Consider the following 17,547-nt stretch of genomic DNA (forward strand, 5'->3'; position numbering starts at 1 on the left):
GGTGTCCTGAAACTTTGCTGAATTTGTTTATCAGCTGAAGGAGTTTTTGGGCCAAGATGATGGGGTTTTCTACATATAAAATCATGTCATCTGCAAACAGGGATAATCTGACCTCCTCTCTTCCTACTTGAATGCCCTTTATTTCTTTTTCTTGCCTGATTACTCTGGCTATACCCTAAACTATTTTCATAAATCCTTCAAAGACTACTGCGTTAGGGGTCACCAAGACCACCCCCAGGTTCCATGATCCTCCAGGAGTACTCACAGGACCCTGCATATAATCAGCATATGGAAAAGGTACATGAGGCAAAGTCTGGAGAAAACCAAGCACAAGCTTCTCAGAGTTAGCTCCCAGTGAAGTCACATAAGACACACTTATTTCTTCTAGCAACGCCTGGTAACTATATCCATGAAATGTTGTCTACTGGGAAAGCTCACCAAAGACTCGGTGTTCAAAGTTTTGTTTTGTTTTTCTTTCTTTTTGAGATGGAGTCTCGCTCTGTCACCCAGGCTGGAGTGCAGTGGCACGATCTTGGCTCGCTGCAAGCTCCACCTCCTGGGTTCATGCCATTCTCCTGCCTCAGCCTCCCGAGTAGCTGGGACTACAGGCACCTGCCACCACGCCTGGCTAATTTTTTTGTATTTTTTTTAGTAGAGACGGGGTTTCACCATGTTTGCCAGGATGGTCTTGATCTCCTGACCTCACGATCCGCCCACCTCGGCCTCCCAAAGTGCTCGGATTATAGGTGTGAGCCACTGCGCCCAGCCATTCAAAGTTTTTAATGGAGCTGCTCACACAGGCACCCTCTTGCCTATTATATACCAAAATTTCAGACTCCCAGAAGGAAGGTAAATGTTCAGCATAAATCACATTGTTTGCACAGTAAGTCACTCTTATCATTCAAAGAAATTTTGATCATTGTAGGAAACTGTTTACCATTCAAGTTTCCAGATACCAGCCAAGAGTCGACCTTCCGCACAAGACCTTCTAAGGATAGCAGTCTTAAGACTGCTATATTAATGGTTTATTGTACACTACTACTATTTCTTAACATTCCTATCTCTTAAGGCCACCAGTCTACACATGCTGAAACCAGCCTTGTTCCCTATACATTCTATAGATAAGACATATCGCAAAAATGAAGAATGACAACTCACTCAATGTTCCCGAGAAAATAAAGGAGAACATACATTAAACTAGGAATAGGGTCTAGTAAATACTAGTTCTCTATTGCAACTAATTAGCACTAATAATTATATTGTCTGCATGATAGAATGTACCAGTAGCACTCCTTTTCAATCTTTGCTCAGCACTATAAATATACCAGTGCAAAGCAACACATGACAATAATGGCCTAATTAAAAGACTAGTACTGGCCAGGCATGGTGGCTCACACCCTTTGGGAAGCTGAGGTGGGGAGATGGCTTGAACCCAGGAGTTCGAGACCAGCCTGAGAAATACGGCAAAACCTCATCTTAAAAAAAAAAAGAAAAAGAGAGGCCCCACATGGGATTTGGCCCAGGTACTCATGTCAGCTGCTGCTCTTGTGGTTGGTGAGACTGCCTGGGTCTAGGGTGCGGAGCTCCTCCGTGGCCACAAGGACGTCACCATGCCTAAAGCACCAAAATTGCAGGATGGGAAAAAAAAAAAGTCATTCATCCATATAGTAGAAAAGCAGTTCAAATTATGACAGAGGCCCACAAACAAGAAAAAAAGGAAAAATTGAAGAATGAAAAGGCCTTGTGTTTCAATCTTATTGGTGAAAAATTGCAATGGTTTCAAAATCATCTTGATCCCCCCAAAAAAAGATATTCAAACAAAGATGCTTGTGAACTAACTGAAAGGTACTTAAATAAATTTAGCAGTGAGCTGGAGCAGATTGAGCAACAGGCAGGGGAGGCGGCACTGTTCCCAGGACACCATCATCAAGCAGACAATGGAGCGAGAGGGACAGCAGTATGAAGGATATGGCCTTGAGAATCCAGACATTCTAAATGCAAGTAATCTGAAAACATTTAGGGAATGAGACTTTGATCTGAAGAAACTGCCAAACATTAAAATGAGAAAAATCTACGCTGATGCAATTTCCAAGAAGTGCAAGAGGAAAACTATTATAATTGTAGACCAAGATTTAGGGGAATTGGAACTAAACGATGAATCAAATGACTCAGATGAGGAAATGACTGCAGTAGCCTAACGGTCTTCACTTGAATTCAAAATGAATAATTTGAGAGCTTCAAATTACATTCATTGATTATGGTACATAATCATCAAGATACAAGAATTTGATGTTGACATTCTCTTATACGATGAGAGTTTCATTTGCAGTTTCAAAAATGGTGTTAAGATTTTTTTTTTTTTTAAGACGGAGTCTTGCACTGTCACCTGGGCTGGAGTGCAGTGGTAACATCTCAGCTCACTGCAACCTCCACCTGCCAGGTTCAAGCAATTCTCCTGCCTAAGCCTCCCAGGTTGCTGGGATTACAGGCACCCACCACCACACCCAACTAATTTGTTTTGTGTTTTTTTAGTAGAGACAGCATTTCATCATGTTGGCCAGGCTAGTCTCGAACTTCTGACCTCGTGATTCACCCGCCTCAGACTCCCAAAGTGCTGGAATTACAGGCGTGAGCCACCGCACCCGGCCTATGACATTTACTTTAAAATGAAGATTGCTTTTCATTTACATTAAGTTGCTAAAATAGATAGACATGATCTGCAAAAGTTGTTTAATCTTTTTCATCTGAATTTCAGGCCGGGAGGGAGCCATATAACTAAGGACAGAAAATGTTTTGTTTTTCTCGTATATTTACAATCACCTAATTTCACATTTTGTGAAATGGACAGTAACCTGTTTCCTAAAAGATTCCTGTGGGCTGTGATAATAGCAAAATTGTCTTTCAGTAATAATGTCAAATTAATCCTTCTTTTAAACATTAAACCTATTTTCCTTTCTTTACAACATAAGGGAAAATGTGATAAGAAATTTGTATACACTGGTGGATTATAGATTATTATTTATCTTTTGAACCAGAGTTAAATGGTTAAAAAAAAATCCGTGATGATTGTTGTTATCTCCCACAATTAATTTATCTTTTGAAACGGGGATAAACAGGCTGGACTCGGTGGCTCATGCCTGTAATCCCAGCACTTTAGGAGGCCAAGGTGGGCAGATCACGAGGTCAGGAGATCAAGACCATCCTGGCTAACACAGTGAAACCCCATCTCTACTAAAAATACAAAAACTTAGCCAGGCATGGTGCGGGGCGCCTGTAGTCCCAGCTACTCAGGAGGCTGAGGTGGGAGAATGGTGTGAACCTGGGAGGCGGAGCTTGCAGTGAGCCAAATCACACCACTGCACTCCAGCCTGGGCAACGGAGCGAGACTCCATCTCAAAAAAAGAAAAAGAGGGTAAAGAATTTCAGTTTAGCTCCTTTTAACTGTATATTATTTTTTGCTTTTTTATTGTGAAAAGTGATAGGTTTTATTTGTGGAGAGAGAACTAAAGATTAGAGAACCAGTGATTTTAATTATGTTACTATTTCCTCTAAGAGACAAATTAAATTGACATACAATTCAGTATTTTCAGTATCATGAAAAACATGAATGTTGTACAATGTTCTCCCTCAAAAAACTTGTTAAATGCAAGTATCCTTAATATGTTTTTAAAAGAGCACAATGCAGGTGTATTTGAGTCTTTTCAAGAAAATAATAAAAACATGAATGCTGTATTAGGTTAACTGGATATCAACTAAGTCTTGTTAACAATTTAAAGTATCATAACTTTTTTTAACCTCTGAAAATTAAAAATAAAATTTATTTCTGCAATTTCAAAAAAGGAAAAGGAAAAAAAAGACTAGCTCTGACAATTTTTATACAAGAGTAAAAACAAAACCTGTACTTACAACTTTTTACTGGTGGTTTAATAATGCCATTCTCCTTGACATATATGACACCTTACCAAAAACTTGCATAAACATTCTCCAATGTATCCTAACCATCAACAAATTCAGTAAGAGCTCTTTCTGTAACCTCAACTGCTATGGTATGAATGTTCCCCAAAATCCATGTGCTGGAAATGTAATTCCCAATGCAACAGTGGTGGGAGGTTGGGCCTTCTGAGAGGTGTTTAGGTCGTGAAAGCTCTGTTCTCATGAATGGATTAACATCACTATAAAAAGTGCTTGCAGGAATGGATTTCTTCTCTACTGCCCTTCCACTTTCTGCCATGTGAGGAAACAGCAAGAAAGCCCTCACCAGATGCTGGTACCTTGATCTTGGGCCTCTGAGCCCCTAGAACTCTAAGAAATAAATCTTGGTTCCTTATAGATTACCCAGTTTCAAGTATTCTGTCATAGCAGCAGAAAATGGACTAACACACCAATCAACCAACCAATTTATCTAAAAATTTTTTTTATTTTAAATGCCTTTTAAAATTTTAGAGGTTTGGCAGGTGCAGTGGCTCACAACTGTAATCCCGACAGTTTGAAGTCTGAGGCAGGAGGATTGCTTGAGTCCAGGGGCTTAAGACCAAACTGGGAAACACTGTAAAGTCCCATCTCTACAAAAAGTTTAAAAATAAAAATTAAGCTGGGAGCGGTGGCTCACACCTATAATTCCAGCACTTTGGGAGACTGAGGCGGGTGGATCACTTGAGGCCAGGAGTTTGGGACCAGCCTGACCAACATGGTGAAACACCATCTCTACTAAAAATACTAAAAATTAGCTGGGCGTGGTGGCAGGCACCTGTAATCCCAGCTACTCAGGAAACTGAGGCAGGAGAATCACTTGACCTGGGAGTCAGAGGTTGTAGTGAGCCAAAATTGCATCATTGCCCTCCAACTTGGGCAACAAGAGTGAAACTCCATCTCAAATAAATAAATAAATAAATAAAGTTTTTAAATAAGCAAATAAAAATAAAAATTAGCCAGGTATGGTGGCCCACGCCTGTAGTCCCAGCTACTCAGGAGTCTGAGGCAGGAGAATCACTTCAGCCTAGGAAGTTAACGCTGCGGTGAGCCAAGGCTGCACCACTGCACTCCAGCCTGGGTGACAGAGCAAGACCCTGTCTCAAAATCAAAAACCAAAACAAAAAAGTAAGGCTGTCTATAATTTTTGTAAGACAAATTCAAGATAAGAAAAAAAAATTTAGACATCACTATTTTTAAGGTATCCTAAATTCTTTACAAATTAACACAAAAGAGATGATAAAAAATGCTTAACAATTCAAGATGAAATTCAGCTCTGAATTTGTTGAAAGTAATTAACGCGTTCTTTCACTTCTCTCTTAAGGATGCTCTTGAGAGTAAGCTAAGACCGCTAATATACTGCTCAAGTTTCATGAAATTTCACAACTTTTATTTTAAAACCTCTTAACATAACTCGTATACCTTTGAAAAGACACTAGATGGCATTAGAAACAAGTTCTTACAAAAAGAAAAACCAAGAGTGAAAAGGACAGCAATTCTCAAGTGAATGCACTTTATCTAAACTCCTACAGTTCTTAACCAAGTTGAATACTTCACTAACATTATCTATCCTTTCACATGTAATTTTTTCATGCTCCCCTACATTCCTTTTCTCCGTACTCTCTCCCATGGTGATTTAATCCACAGCTTCCAAGTCCACATCTATAGCCCTAAACTGCTATGCTTTACTCTGGACATCTAACTCTTGAAAGGATACCTAAAAAGTAGATATCCACATGCAAAAAAATAAACTCTTACCTCACACTGAATATAAAAATTGACTCAAAATGGGTCAATGAAGTAAATATAAGAAGTAAAACCATAAAATTCATAGAAGAAAACCTAGAAATAAATCATGACCTTGGAGCTGGCAAAGGATTCTTAGATATGAAACCAAAAGCATAAGCAGCAACAGAAAAACACAGATAAGTTGGACTTCATCAAGGGCATTTTTAAACTTCAAAGGACATTATCAACAAACTAAAAAGACAACAACGAGAATGGGAGAAAATATTTGGAAATCACAAAACTAAGGGTCTAATATCCAGAATATATAACAAACTTAAAACTCAACAACAAAAAAAATTCAATTACAAATGGGCAAAAGACTTGTACAGACATTTTTCCAAAGAAAATATATAAATGGTCAAAAAACACATGAAAAGATGCTCAACATCATTAGTCATCACAGAACTACAAATCAAAACCACAATGAAGTACCACTTCATACTCACCAGGATAGTATAAACAATAATTTTTTAAATGGAATATAACAAGTTGACAAAGATATAGAGAAATTGAAACCTTCGGTACATTGCTAGTGGAACTGTAAAATGGAAAGCTATTACGGAGAAGTTTGGTAATTCCTCAAAAAGTTAAATTACCATATTTCTTTGCAATTCCACCCCAGGTACATCCCCCAAAGAACTGAAGACAAGTACACAAGCACATGTATAGTTCATAGCAGCACTATTCACAGTATCCAAAAGGTGGAAACAGCCCAGTGTCCATCAATGGATAAAAAGTTGTGTTGGACACATACAATGAGATATTATTCAACCAAAAAAAGGAATAAAGTACCAATATATGCTAGAATGTGGATGAACATCCAAACATTATGCTAAATGAAATAAACCAGATACAGAAGGTCACATATGTATAATACTATTTATATAAAATATCCAGAATAGAGAACTCCATAGAGACAAAATGCAAATTGCATGGAAGGGGAGTGGGGAGAAAGGGCTTAATGGATAAGAGGTTTAAATCTAAAGTAACAGACGGGTTTTGCAACTAGATAGAGGTGGCAGTTGTACTGTGAAAAACAGATCTGCCAGTACTAAATGCCACTGAATTGTTCACTTTAAAATGGTTGATTTTGTTACGTAAATTTCGTATCAATAATTTTAAAAGGATATGTACACCAGATTACCTGTCATCATCTGAGAATCATACTCATTAATTTCCTCCCCAAAACCTGTTCCTTTTCCTGTATTCTCAATTTCAGATAAAAGTACCAGCCAGGTACAGTGGCTCATTCCTATAATCCCAGTCAGTACTTAGGGAGGCCAAAGCAGGTGGATCGCTTGAGCCTGGGAGTTCGACACAGAAGAATACAATGATCACCTCGTGGCAATCAAGCAGACCATCTAGAGACAAAACTCCTTATCTGAAAAATCAAAAAGTAATTAGACTTCTCTATTATATAAAGCCAGCGTCTGGTACCAGGCTTCTTTCCCAAAAATTTATACGTAACTAGAATTTCTATACATCTCCAGAATGCATGCATGTCAAAACTCATTTTGCAACCCTTGCTGACATCAAGGCACCCAAAGTCTACAAATGTAATAATTTATCATAGCCTACATAACTAATAGGGTCCAAATTACCCTAAAGGCTCTGCTTTAAAGTCCATAAATACCCCTAAGGAAAATCCACCGCAACACAGTCCTCTCTTGCTGAACGAAGCACTATACTGCACTCTGCTGCAGCATTCTATCTAATAAAACTTTCCTTTCTAAACCTATACTGCTGTCAGTAAATTCTTTTACGACCAGTGAGCCAACCACTCTCCACTGCTGGGGTTCTGACACCTCGCCCAGCAGAGACTAGCCTGCACAACATGGCCAAATCCTGTCTCTACAAAAATGTCAAAAAATTAGCCAGGCATGGTGGTACGCATCTGTGGTCGCAGCTATATATATAAGGAATATATATATTTCTTACCATATCACGGTAATTATATATATACAGAAGAAATATATATATATGTTAAGAAATATATACAATATTTCTTACTGTATCACAGATACTAATAACTACTTGAAGTACCGAGGCATAAAAAGAAAAAAAAAATACACAATTTTGTTCATACTGTTAAATGAAAAACCTGAGACAAGTTAAATTTAATGACTTAATCGAACAAAAAACAGATTTGCCAGGTGCAGTGGCTCACCCTTGTAATTCCAGCACTCTGGGAGGCAGAGGCGGAGACTGGAGGATTGCTTGAGCCCAGAAGTTTGAGACCAGCCTGGGCAGCACAGGGAGCCCCCACCCCCAACCCCCATTACAAATAATAAGAAAAAAAAACTGTGGTCCCAGCTACTGGGAAAGGTGAGGGAGGGAGCAGCCTGAGGCAGAAGCATCACTCAAGCCCAGGAGGTCCAGGCTGCAGTGAGCCATGTCATTGCACTCCACCCTGGGTGACTAAGCAAGTCCCTGTCTCAAAAAAATAGATTAATGAACCAGTTAGCATTCAGTATCAAATGCAGTTCAGAATGCTCCATCCCCCAATACATGTAGGCTATATTTACGGCCAGAGAAACAAATGACATACAGAAGTAGCCTGATGGGCTGCAGTTCAGGTGTTTGCCTTATTTGAACATGCTTTGGCAATATTCAGCCTATATGATTGGTTGAAAATTTGGCTGCTATGCTTGACTGAGACTCAGCTACTCGTTACAGGAGTATACTCTTAGGTTAGGTTGCAGGTAGTTTATATATTAAATTAGGTTATAGTTCACTATGTAGGGAGGTAGCTTTTGGCTGCCTCTAAATTTAACTACAAATCTGGCACTATGCTATTTTAAATGGATTGTCTCATTTCATCCTGAAAACTCCATGAGGAAAGTCTTAACATTATTTTGATTTTAAAGATGAGAAAATAGAGGCTTAAAGAAGTTCAGTGACTTGTAGAGGGTCATATGATGACTAAGTGGCAGGAGTAAGACCTGGAACACAGGTGTACAGCCTGAGTTTGTATTTACTTCTGTAAAGTATAAGGCATTCACAATGATTTCATTCAAATATATTTTCTTGAGTAGAAATGAAAAAAGTACAAATTAATGGGTAAACCCACAGGAGTTGTATGCAAAGAACATTCATTATGACTTCCAGATTTCTACCTCCAAAGGTAGAAGGTAGTGGTATGTATTAAAATCCAAACAGACAACAAAATCTGTTAATAACTCTTTAACACAAGTATTACTCATCATTCCACCCCTTTGTAGATACACTTCAATTTGTCCTCATCCCATTAAAAATAAATACTCATGGGCAAACTTTCTTTCTGATAAAAGTCAATTTTTTTCCTTTTATAGGTCAAGCTTTTTTTACTCCAAGAAACCTTTGCCCCACCTAAAATCACAAGAACCCGTTTTCCTCTACACATTTTATGATTTAAGCTCTTACATTTGGTCAGTTACCCATTTCAAGTTAATTTTTGTACAGCATGAGGTAAGTATCGAGGTTGATATTTTTATGTGAATTGCTTCAACATCACTTGTTATAAAGACTACCTTTCCTCCCATTAAATTGCCTTGGCAAATCTGTCTATTTGATTCCAGTGATCTATATATCTATCCTTATACCAATTATCACACTGACCTGACTACTGTACCTTTATACAAAGTCATAACATAAGTTTGATTCTGGTCTTCTTTTTAATATTGTTTTGGTTATTCTAGGTCCTTTACATTTCAATATACATTTGAAATCAGCTTGATATTTTCTGAAAACTACTCCCTGGGTTTCGATCGGGATTGCATTACATCTATAGCTTAACGGAGAAAATTTACATCTTCATGATATGAGTCTTCCTAAACTGGGCACCAGGTGGTTCATGCCTGTAAACCAGCATTTTGGCAGGCCAGGGCAAGAGGATGGCTTGAGTACAGGAGTCCAAGACCAGCCTGGGCAATATGGCAAAACGCCATCTCTACAAAAAATACAAAAATTAGCCAGACGTGGCTGGGTGGTGGCTCACGCCTGTAATATCAGCACTTTGGGAGGCCGAGGCAGGCAGATCACATGGTCAGAAATTCGAGACCAGCCTGGCCAACATGGTGAAACCCCATTTCTACTAAAAACATAAAAAATCAGCCGGGCATGGTGGCAGGCGCCTGTAATCCTAGCTACTCAGGAGGCTGAGGCAGGAGAATCACTTGAACCCAGGAGGCGGAGGTTGCGGTGAGCTGAGATCGCGCGACTGCACTCTAGCCTGGGCAACAGAGCGAGACTCCGTCTCAAAAAAAAAAATCTGTGATAGTGCCTGTAGTCCCAGCTACTCCGGAGGCTGAGGTGGGAGGATCACTGGAGCCCAGGAGGCAGAGGTCACAGTGAGCCAAGATCACACCCCTACACTCCAGCCTGGATGACAGAGTGAGACCCTGTCACAAAGAAAAAGAAAATGAAAGATATGGGTCTTCCAATACACAAAAATATTTTATCTCTCCATTTATTTAGGTCTTCTTTAATTTGTCTCAGTAATGTTTTGTAGTTTTCAATGTACTGATCTTCCAAATGGTTTCTGAAATTTATCTTCAAGTAGTTCATATTTTTAAACTATTGCAAACAGTCTTGATTTTTTAACTTTTGATTTCTAGTTATTCATTGTTAGTATAGAAGGATACAATAGATTTCCACATTTTTTGTATATAAATGTTTGTGTAAAACACTGATAAGAAAATGAAAATGTAAGTCACAGACGGGGAGAATACATTTAGAAGGCATATATTTGATATATAACTTGTATCCAGAATATACAAAGAATTTCTGAAACTCAAGACAAAAAAAAACAATTTTTTAAATAGACAAAAGGTTTGAACAGACATTTCATCACAGAATATATATATATGAAAATAGCTGACTGGGCGCAGTGGCTCACGCCTGTAATCCCAGCACTTTGGGAAGCCAAGGCGGGTGGATCACCTGAGGTCAGGAGTTCAAGAAGAGCCTGGCCAACATGGCAAAACCCCGTCTCCATTAAAAATACAAAAATTAGCCAGGCATGGTGGTGCACGCCTGTAATCCCAGCTGCTCAAGAGGCTAAGGCAAAAGAATTGCTTGAACCCGGGAGGCGGAGGCTGCAGTGAGCCAAGATCGTGCCACTGCGCTCCAGCTTGGGAAACATACCGAGACTCCATCTCAAAAAAAAAAAAGGGGCCTGGCGCGGTGGCTCAAGCCTGTAATCCCAGCACTTTGGGAGGCTGAGGCAGGCAGATCACGAGGTCAGGAGATCAAGACCATCCTGGCTAGCACGGTGAAAACCCATCTCTACTAAAAAAATACAAAAAAACTAGCCGGGCCAAGTGGCGGGCGCCTGTAGTCCCCGCTACTCGGGAGGCTGAGGCAGCAGAATGGCGTAAACCCAGGAGGCAGAACTTGCAGTGAGCCGAGATCCAGCCACTGCACTCCAGTCTGGGCGACAGAGCGAGACTTGGTCTCAAAAAATAAATATATATATATATATATATATAAAATTGGCAAATAAGCACACAAAAATATGTTCAATCTCATTAGTCATTAGAGAAATGCAAATTAAAACCACAATGAGAAACTCCTACACATCCACTACTATGGCTAAAATTTTAAAAATGATAGCTGGACATGGTGGCTCATGCCTGTAATCCCAGCACTTCGGGAGGCTGAGGTGGGTGGATCACCTGAGGTTAGGAGTTCGAGACAAGCCTGACCAACATGGCGAAATCCCATCTCTGCTAAAAATACGAAAATTAGCTGGGCATGGTGGCATGCGCCTGTAATCTCAGCTACTTGGGAGGTTGAGGGAGGAGAATGGCTTGAACCCGGGAGGCAGAGGTTGCAATGAGCTGAGATTGTGCCATTGCACTTCAGCCTGGGCAACAGGAGTGAAACTCTATCTCAAAAAAAAAAAAAAAAACAGATGATAATACCTAGTACTGATAAGATGTGGAGCAGCTGCTGGTGGAAACGCAAAAATGGTATAGCCACTTTAGAAAACAGGTTGGCAGTTTCTTATAAAGACAAATTTACACTGGTAAATAAACATTCCACCAGTCTCATTCCTAGATATTTACCCAAGAGAAATAAAAGCATATTCCACACCAAAAAAAAAACTTATATGAACTTTCATAGCAGCTCTCTGCCTAACAGGCAAAAACTGGAAACAACCCATATGGTCATTAACTAGGGAATGGAAAAGTCTGTACACCCATGCCAATGGAACCCTTTTCAGCAATAAAGAGGAACAAACTACTGACACTCAAAACAACATGGATGAATCTCAGAAGGAGATTCCCAGATTGAGAAAAAACGCGAAAGACTACATACTGTATGATTCCATTTCTATGAAATTCTGGAAAAGGCAAAACTGCAGTGACAAAAAGCACATCAGTAGTTGCCAAAGGCTGGACCTGGGGAGAGAGAACAGACAGCAAAGGGACACAAGCGAACATGGGGTGGCTGACATATTCTATACCAGGTCCGTGGCCTGTTAGGGACCAGGCCACATGGCAAGAGATGAGCTGCATGAGGGTGAGCATTACCGCCTGAACTCCGTCTCCTGTCAGATCAGCAGCGCAGCATTAGATTCTCATAGGGGCACGAACCCTATTGTGAACTGTGCATACAAGGGATCTAGGTTGCACACTCTTCATGAGAATCTAGCTAATGCCTGAGGATCTGAGGTGGAACAGTTTCATCCTGAAACCATCTCCCATCCCCCCTCCACCCATCTGTGGAAAAACTGTCTTCCATGAAACCAGTCCCTGGTGCCAAAAAGGTTGGGGAATGCTGTTCTGTTCTATACCATAATTCTTATATATCTATATCATAATCGTGGTGGTGGTGACACAACTGTATACATCTGCCAAAAGTCATCAAACTGAACACTTTAAAACGGGTGAATTTTATTCTATGTAAACTATACCTCAATAAAGCCAACTGACATATAGATATAGATATCTCCACATTTCACAATAGAAAATGCAAAACTACAGTGGCAGAAAGGTAATACTGAAAGGAGAAGTGCTGAATTTGGAATCTCTTTATAACACTGAAGTAGGTAAAACAAACATCTATGGGTTTTTCCTCTTTGAACTTGTGAAAATTAAGGAAAAATAAATTAAGAATGATGGGATTACTTTTCAACTAAAATAATATAAATTGAAGAAAGAATCTTTTTAATGATGAGAAAAGGTTCTAAGAAAAGTCTTGGAGTTTTGTTACTTCCTTTAAAAGCATACTCTGGCCGGGCGCGGTGGCTCAAGCCTGTAATCCCAGCACTTTGGGAGGCCGAGACGGGCGGACCACAAGGTCAGGAGATCGAGACCATCCTGGCTAACACGGTGAAACCCCGTCTCTACTAAAAAAATACAAAAAACTAGCCGGGCGAGGTGGTGGGCGCCTGTAGTCCCAGCTACTCGGGAGGCTGAGGCAGGAGAATGGCGTGAACCTGGGAGGCGGAGCTTGCAGTGAGCTGAGATCCAGCCACTGCACTCCAGCTTGGGCGACAGAGCCAGACTCCGTCTCAAAAAAAAAAAAAAAAAAAAAAGCATACTCCATGTGACCTTGACAGACAGTTCTAAAATATTATTAAAGTATAATACTAATCAAAACCACAGTGAGAGACCACTTAACACCCACTATGATGGCTATAATTAAAAAAACAGAAAAGTGTTGGCAAGATGCAGTGAAACTGGAACCCTAATGTATTTCTGGGAAGAATATAAAATGGTGTAGCAAACCAAAAGTTTGGTAGTTCTTCAAAAAATTAAACAAAGAATTACTGTATCATCCAACAAGTCTACTCTTAGGTATAGGTACATACCCAAAAATACAGAAAACAAGTACTCAAAACAAGTTCATGTACACAAATGCTCACAGCAGTATTATCCACAATGGCTAAGGTGGAAACAACCCAAATGTCTATCAGCAGACAAACAGATAAACAAAGTGTGGCTTATTCATCCAATGGAATCTTATTCAGTCATAAAAAGGAATAAAGTATTGATACATGCTGTAATGCAGAAAAATCGTGAAAGCATTGGGCTAAGTGAAAAAAAGCCAGGCATAAAAGGTCACATATTTTATGATTCCATTTATATGAAATATTAGAATAGGTAAATCCACAGAGACAAAAAGCAGATTAGTGGTTGCCAGAGCTAGAATGAGGGTGGAATGAATAAGGACTGTTTAATGGTAGAGGATTTTTTTTTGCAAGGGATGGTGGTGAAAATGTCTTAAAACTTGATAAAGGTGGTGGCTGCACACACTGTGAATGCACAAAATGCCACTAAAGTGTACACTTTAAAATGGTTGATTTTATGTTATGTGAAAATCTCATCTCAACAAAATTCAATAATAATATGGCACCCAAAATGACATGTCATATTCAACATGAGAACTGATGATAAAATGTTCAACAGAATATCTTATCTTTTGTTCCAGTTAGAAATATTCCCAATTCAGTTTAAGATTATAGCAGTTTGCTATAATCATAGTATCATGTTAGAATGGTTACTGGTAATCATGACTTGAACATTTTAGAATACTTCTATTCTCATGCTGTTTTTTAGTAGAATTGTTTCCTAATGAAAATCACTCCCTGATCATGGCTCTACCTGTCAGAATTGTGTGCACTCTGTAACAACTTTAGTCAAAGTAGTCTTACTTTCCTGATAACTTTGTTAATGTGCTGCAAAAGACTGAAAATTTAAGTATGTAGTATATACATTACTAAATTGTGAACTGGTAGATTGGTAGGATGTATGTAACACTTGACAATACTGGTACTTTCCTTAGGATACTTGATGGCCTCCTAAGAAAAATTTGCCTCCAAATTTTAAGCTGGAAAGTCACTGGAATAACTTTTTAAAAAACAATTACAATACATGGCTTTTCAGATTTTCGGTAGATATGTTAAGAACTGTGAACAAATGGAAATGTCTGTGTACTGATCCTCAACACTACCAATAAAATTTCGATTATGGAAAGAAAAAAAAAGACGGAATGAACAAGGAAGAACTGGCTTGGGGGGATGGAAAGACAGCAGACAGGTAGGGTGAGTCTTAGAAATGGTGATACAGCCAAGTGGATTTGCATCAGAGATACAGAAGGCAAAGATCAAAACTGCAGATACTAGTTAACATACTCAGAAGAAAGCAAAGCAGGAATTAACCTCATTTTACAGATGAGAAAAACACAGGCTCCAATATGTTTATTCAAATTCACATAGCAGCATCAGAGCTTGGTCTTCTGATTTCTAATGCAGGGGTCTTTCTCCTATGCCACTTTTAACAACAGATTTTAACTGCATATATATTTTTAAGAATACAAATAATAACTAATCTTGAACAAGACACTATCTAAGTTTTACTCCATCCCTAAGAACATAATAATATGATTCTATGATCTGTTTTAGAACATGCCCTGGGAACCACTAATTAGGATCATGGTTCCCACATATATGGGGAAAATAAGCCCTTTGAGAAATCCTCTCAATAGACACCAGAAAACGAAGAGCCAAAAATCTCTTCATAAAAACATCATCTAGATGGCCTCAAAATTAAAATATTTGCAACTTTAAGGCTTTTGCTTATCTAATCTCCAGACTCCGGTCAAGTCTAACCTCCTACAAGTTATCATCCCAATAATTATAACTAGCATAATTCTTGTCCCCTTTTGTTACTATTTAAATCATAATCAATACAATATTTATGTACATGTCATGTTTTATTATTTTTAAATGGTTGTCCTGTTAAATGTGAATCCTGTTCTGCTAACCCAAAAGTTCTTTGGAGGCTGGGTCCATGTACTGTAGACGGCCATTACTCCAAAGAGAATACATTCTAGTTAAGATTTTTCAGAAATGTCACAGTCAGAAGCAGGGTAGACAATGAGGTTTATTCCAGTATGGGTGGTCAAAGCAGAAATAGGCATTTAATATCAAGGAGCAAATGTGCCACCTAACATAAAATATTCAACTGAAAATCTTCAGGCAGGAGAATGGAAAGAGAAGAGCTGGCTTGAAGTTACAGTAGGTAAATAAGTAGCTCAGGAAAAAAAAAGCACAAGAGAAAACAAAAAGCAGTTCCCTGGGAAAGAGAAGAAATTGGATTCAGGTCTAAAGAAACAATTATTTTACAAATTTATAATAAAAGAAAAAAAATTCAATTTTAAAAATGGCAAATAATCCACATAGACATTTCTTCAAAGAAGACAAATAAATGTACGGTAAACACATGAAAGACGCTCAACATCATGAGTCATTAGAGAAACGCACATCAAAGACACAAGATATCGCTTCACACCCACCAGGATAGCAAGGATATAGAGAAATCAAAGTTTCTCAAATGATTAAACACAGATTTACCATGACTCAGCAACTTCTCTCCTAGATATATATCCAAGAGAAATGAAAACATGTATCTACATTAAAATTTGTACATGAATGTTCGTAGCATTATTATTATTTGGCTATTATTTATAATAGCCAAAAGGCAGAAACAACCCACTTTTAACAACAGATTTCCACTCTATATAATATTTTTTTTTAGAAGAAGAAGAAAAATAACTAATCTTGAACAAGATGCCACCTAAGTTCTTCTCCATCCCTAGGAACATATATGATCATATCATACGATTATATGATCCTTTTTAGAACATGCCCTGGTAATCATTAATTAGGATCATGATTTCAACATATATGGGAAAAATAAGCCCCCAGATAAATCCCCTCAATAAACATTAGAAAATGAAGGTGAAGAATGAAGGAAATGAATCAACTGATGAACAGCTAAACAAAATATGATATATACATACAACAAAATACTGTTCGGCAATAAAAAGGAACACATGCTGCAAAAAGGATGAATCCTGAAGACATTAGACTAAGTCGAAGCAGCAGCCACAAAAGGCCACATATTTGATTCGATTTATATGAAAAATACAGAATAGGCAAACCTATAGCGGTGGAAAGTAGATTAGTGGTTGCCTAGTGCAGGGGCAAGGGCAGGGATGGAACAATGAGGAGGTGATACCTGAAGAGTACAGTTTCTAAAGTAAAGAAAATATTCTTAAATTGACTACAGTGATGGCTGTACATGTCTGTGAAATACGCCAAAAAACACTGACCTGTATACTTTAAGTGGGTGAATTACATCATATGTGAATTATATCACAATAAACTGTTAATTTAAAAAAACATAATTCAGGAATATTCTAGCTCACTTGGCCTAGGCTCCAGTAATCTCAGTCCAGAAATCCCCTCTGCAACATACCACCTTAAAGTAGAATATTCAGCTGTACCATGGTGGCAGTAGTTCTCAAAGAGGTACATGTTAGAATCAGGGTAACAGTTTAAAGAAAATACAGGCCAGGCTCACGCCTGTAACCCCAGCACTTATGGAGGCCAAGGCAGGTGGATCACTTGAGGTCAGCAGTTCAAGACCAGTCCGGCCAACATGGTGAAAACCCACCACTAATGAAAAGACAAAAAATAGCCAGGCGAGGTGGCACACACCTGTAATCCTAGCTACTCGGGAGGCATGAGAATTACTGGAACCCAGAAGTAGAGGGTGCAGTGAGTTCAGATCATGACATTGCACTCTAGACTGGGCAACAGAGGCAGAACCTGTCTCAAAAAAAAAAAAAAGAAAAAAGAAAAGAAAATACAGATGCTTGTGACTAACCCCAGACATCTGGATCAAAATCTCTAGGAGGGTACACTCATCCATTTTTGTTTGTTAGTCTGTTTTAGGTTCCAGAGGTTAAAAGGGAAGCAGGTGAGGCTTTAATAGACATGTTAGGACCAGGCAGGAA

General features: G+C 38.8%; 1 protein-coding gene and 1 pseudogene across 8 annotated transcripts in view; one reads left to right on the forward strand and one right to left on the reverse strand.

Moving 5' to 3' along the window:
* Positions 1-17,547, reverse strand: part of MAST2 (microtubule associated serine/threonine kinase 2) — a 262,802-nt gene that overhangs the window by 208,275 nt on the left and 36,980 nt on the right. The window lies entirely within an intron of this gene.
* LOC103225853 (translation machinery-associated protein 16 pseudogene) lies at positions 1,619-2,586 on the forward strand (annotated as a pseudogene).

This window comes from Chlorocebus sabaeus, chromosome 20, assembly GCF_047675955.1.
Source record: "Chlorocebus sabaeus isolate Y175 chromosome 20, mChlSab1.0.hap1, whole genome shotgun sequence".
NCBI classification, from domain to species: Eukaryota; Metazoa; Chordata; class Mammalia; order Primates; family Cercopithecidae; genus Chlorocebus; species Chlorocebus sabaeus.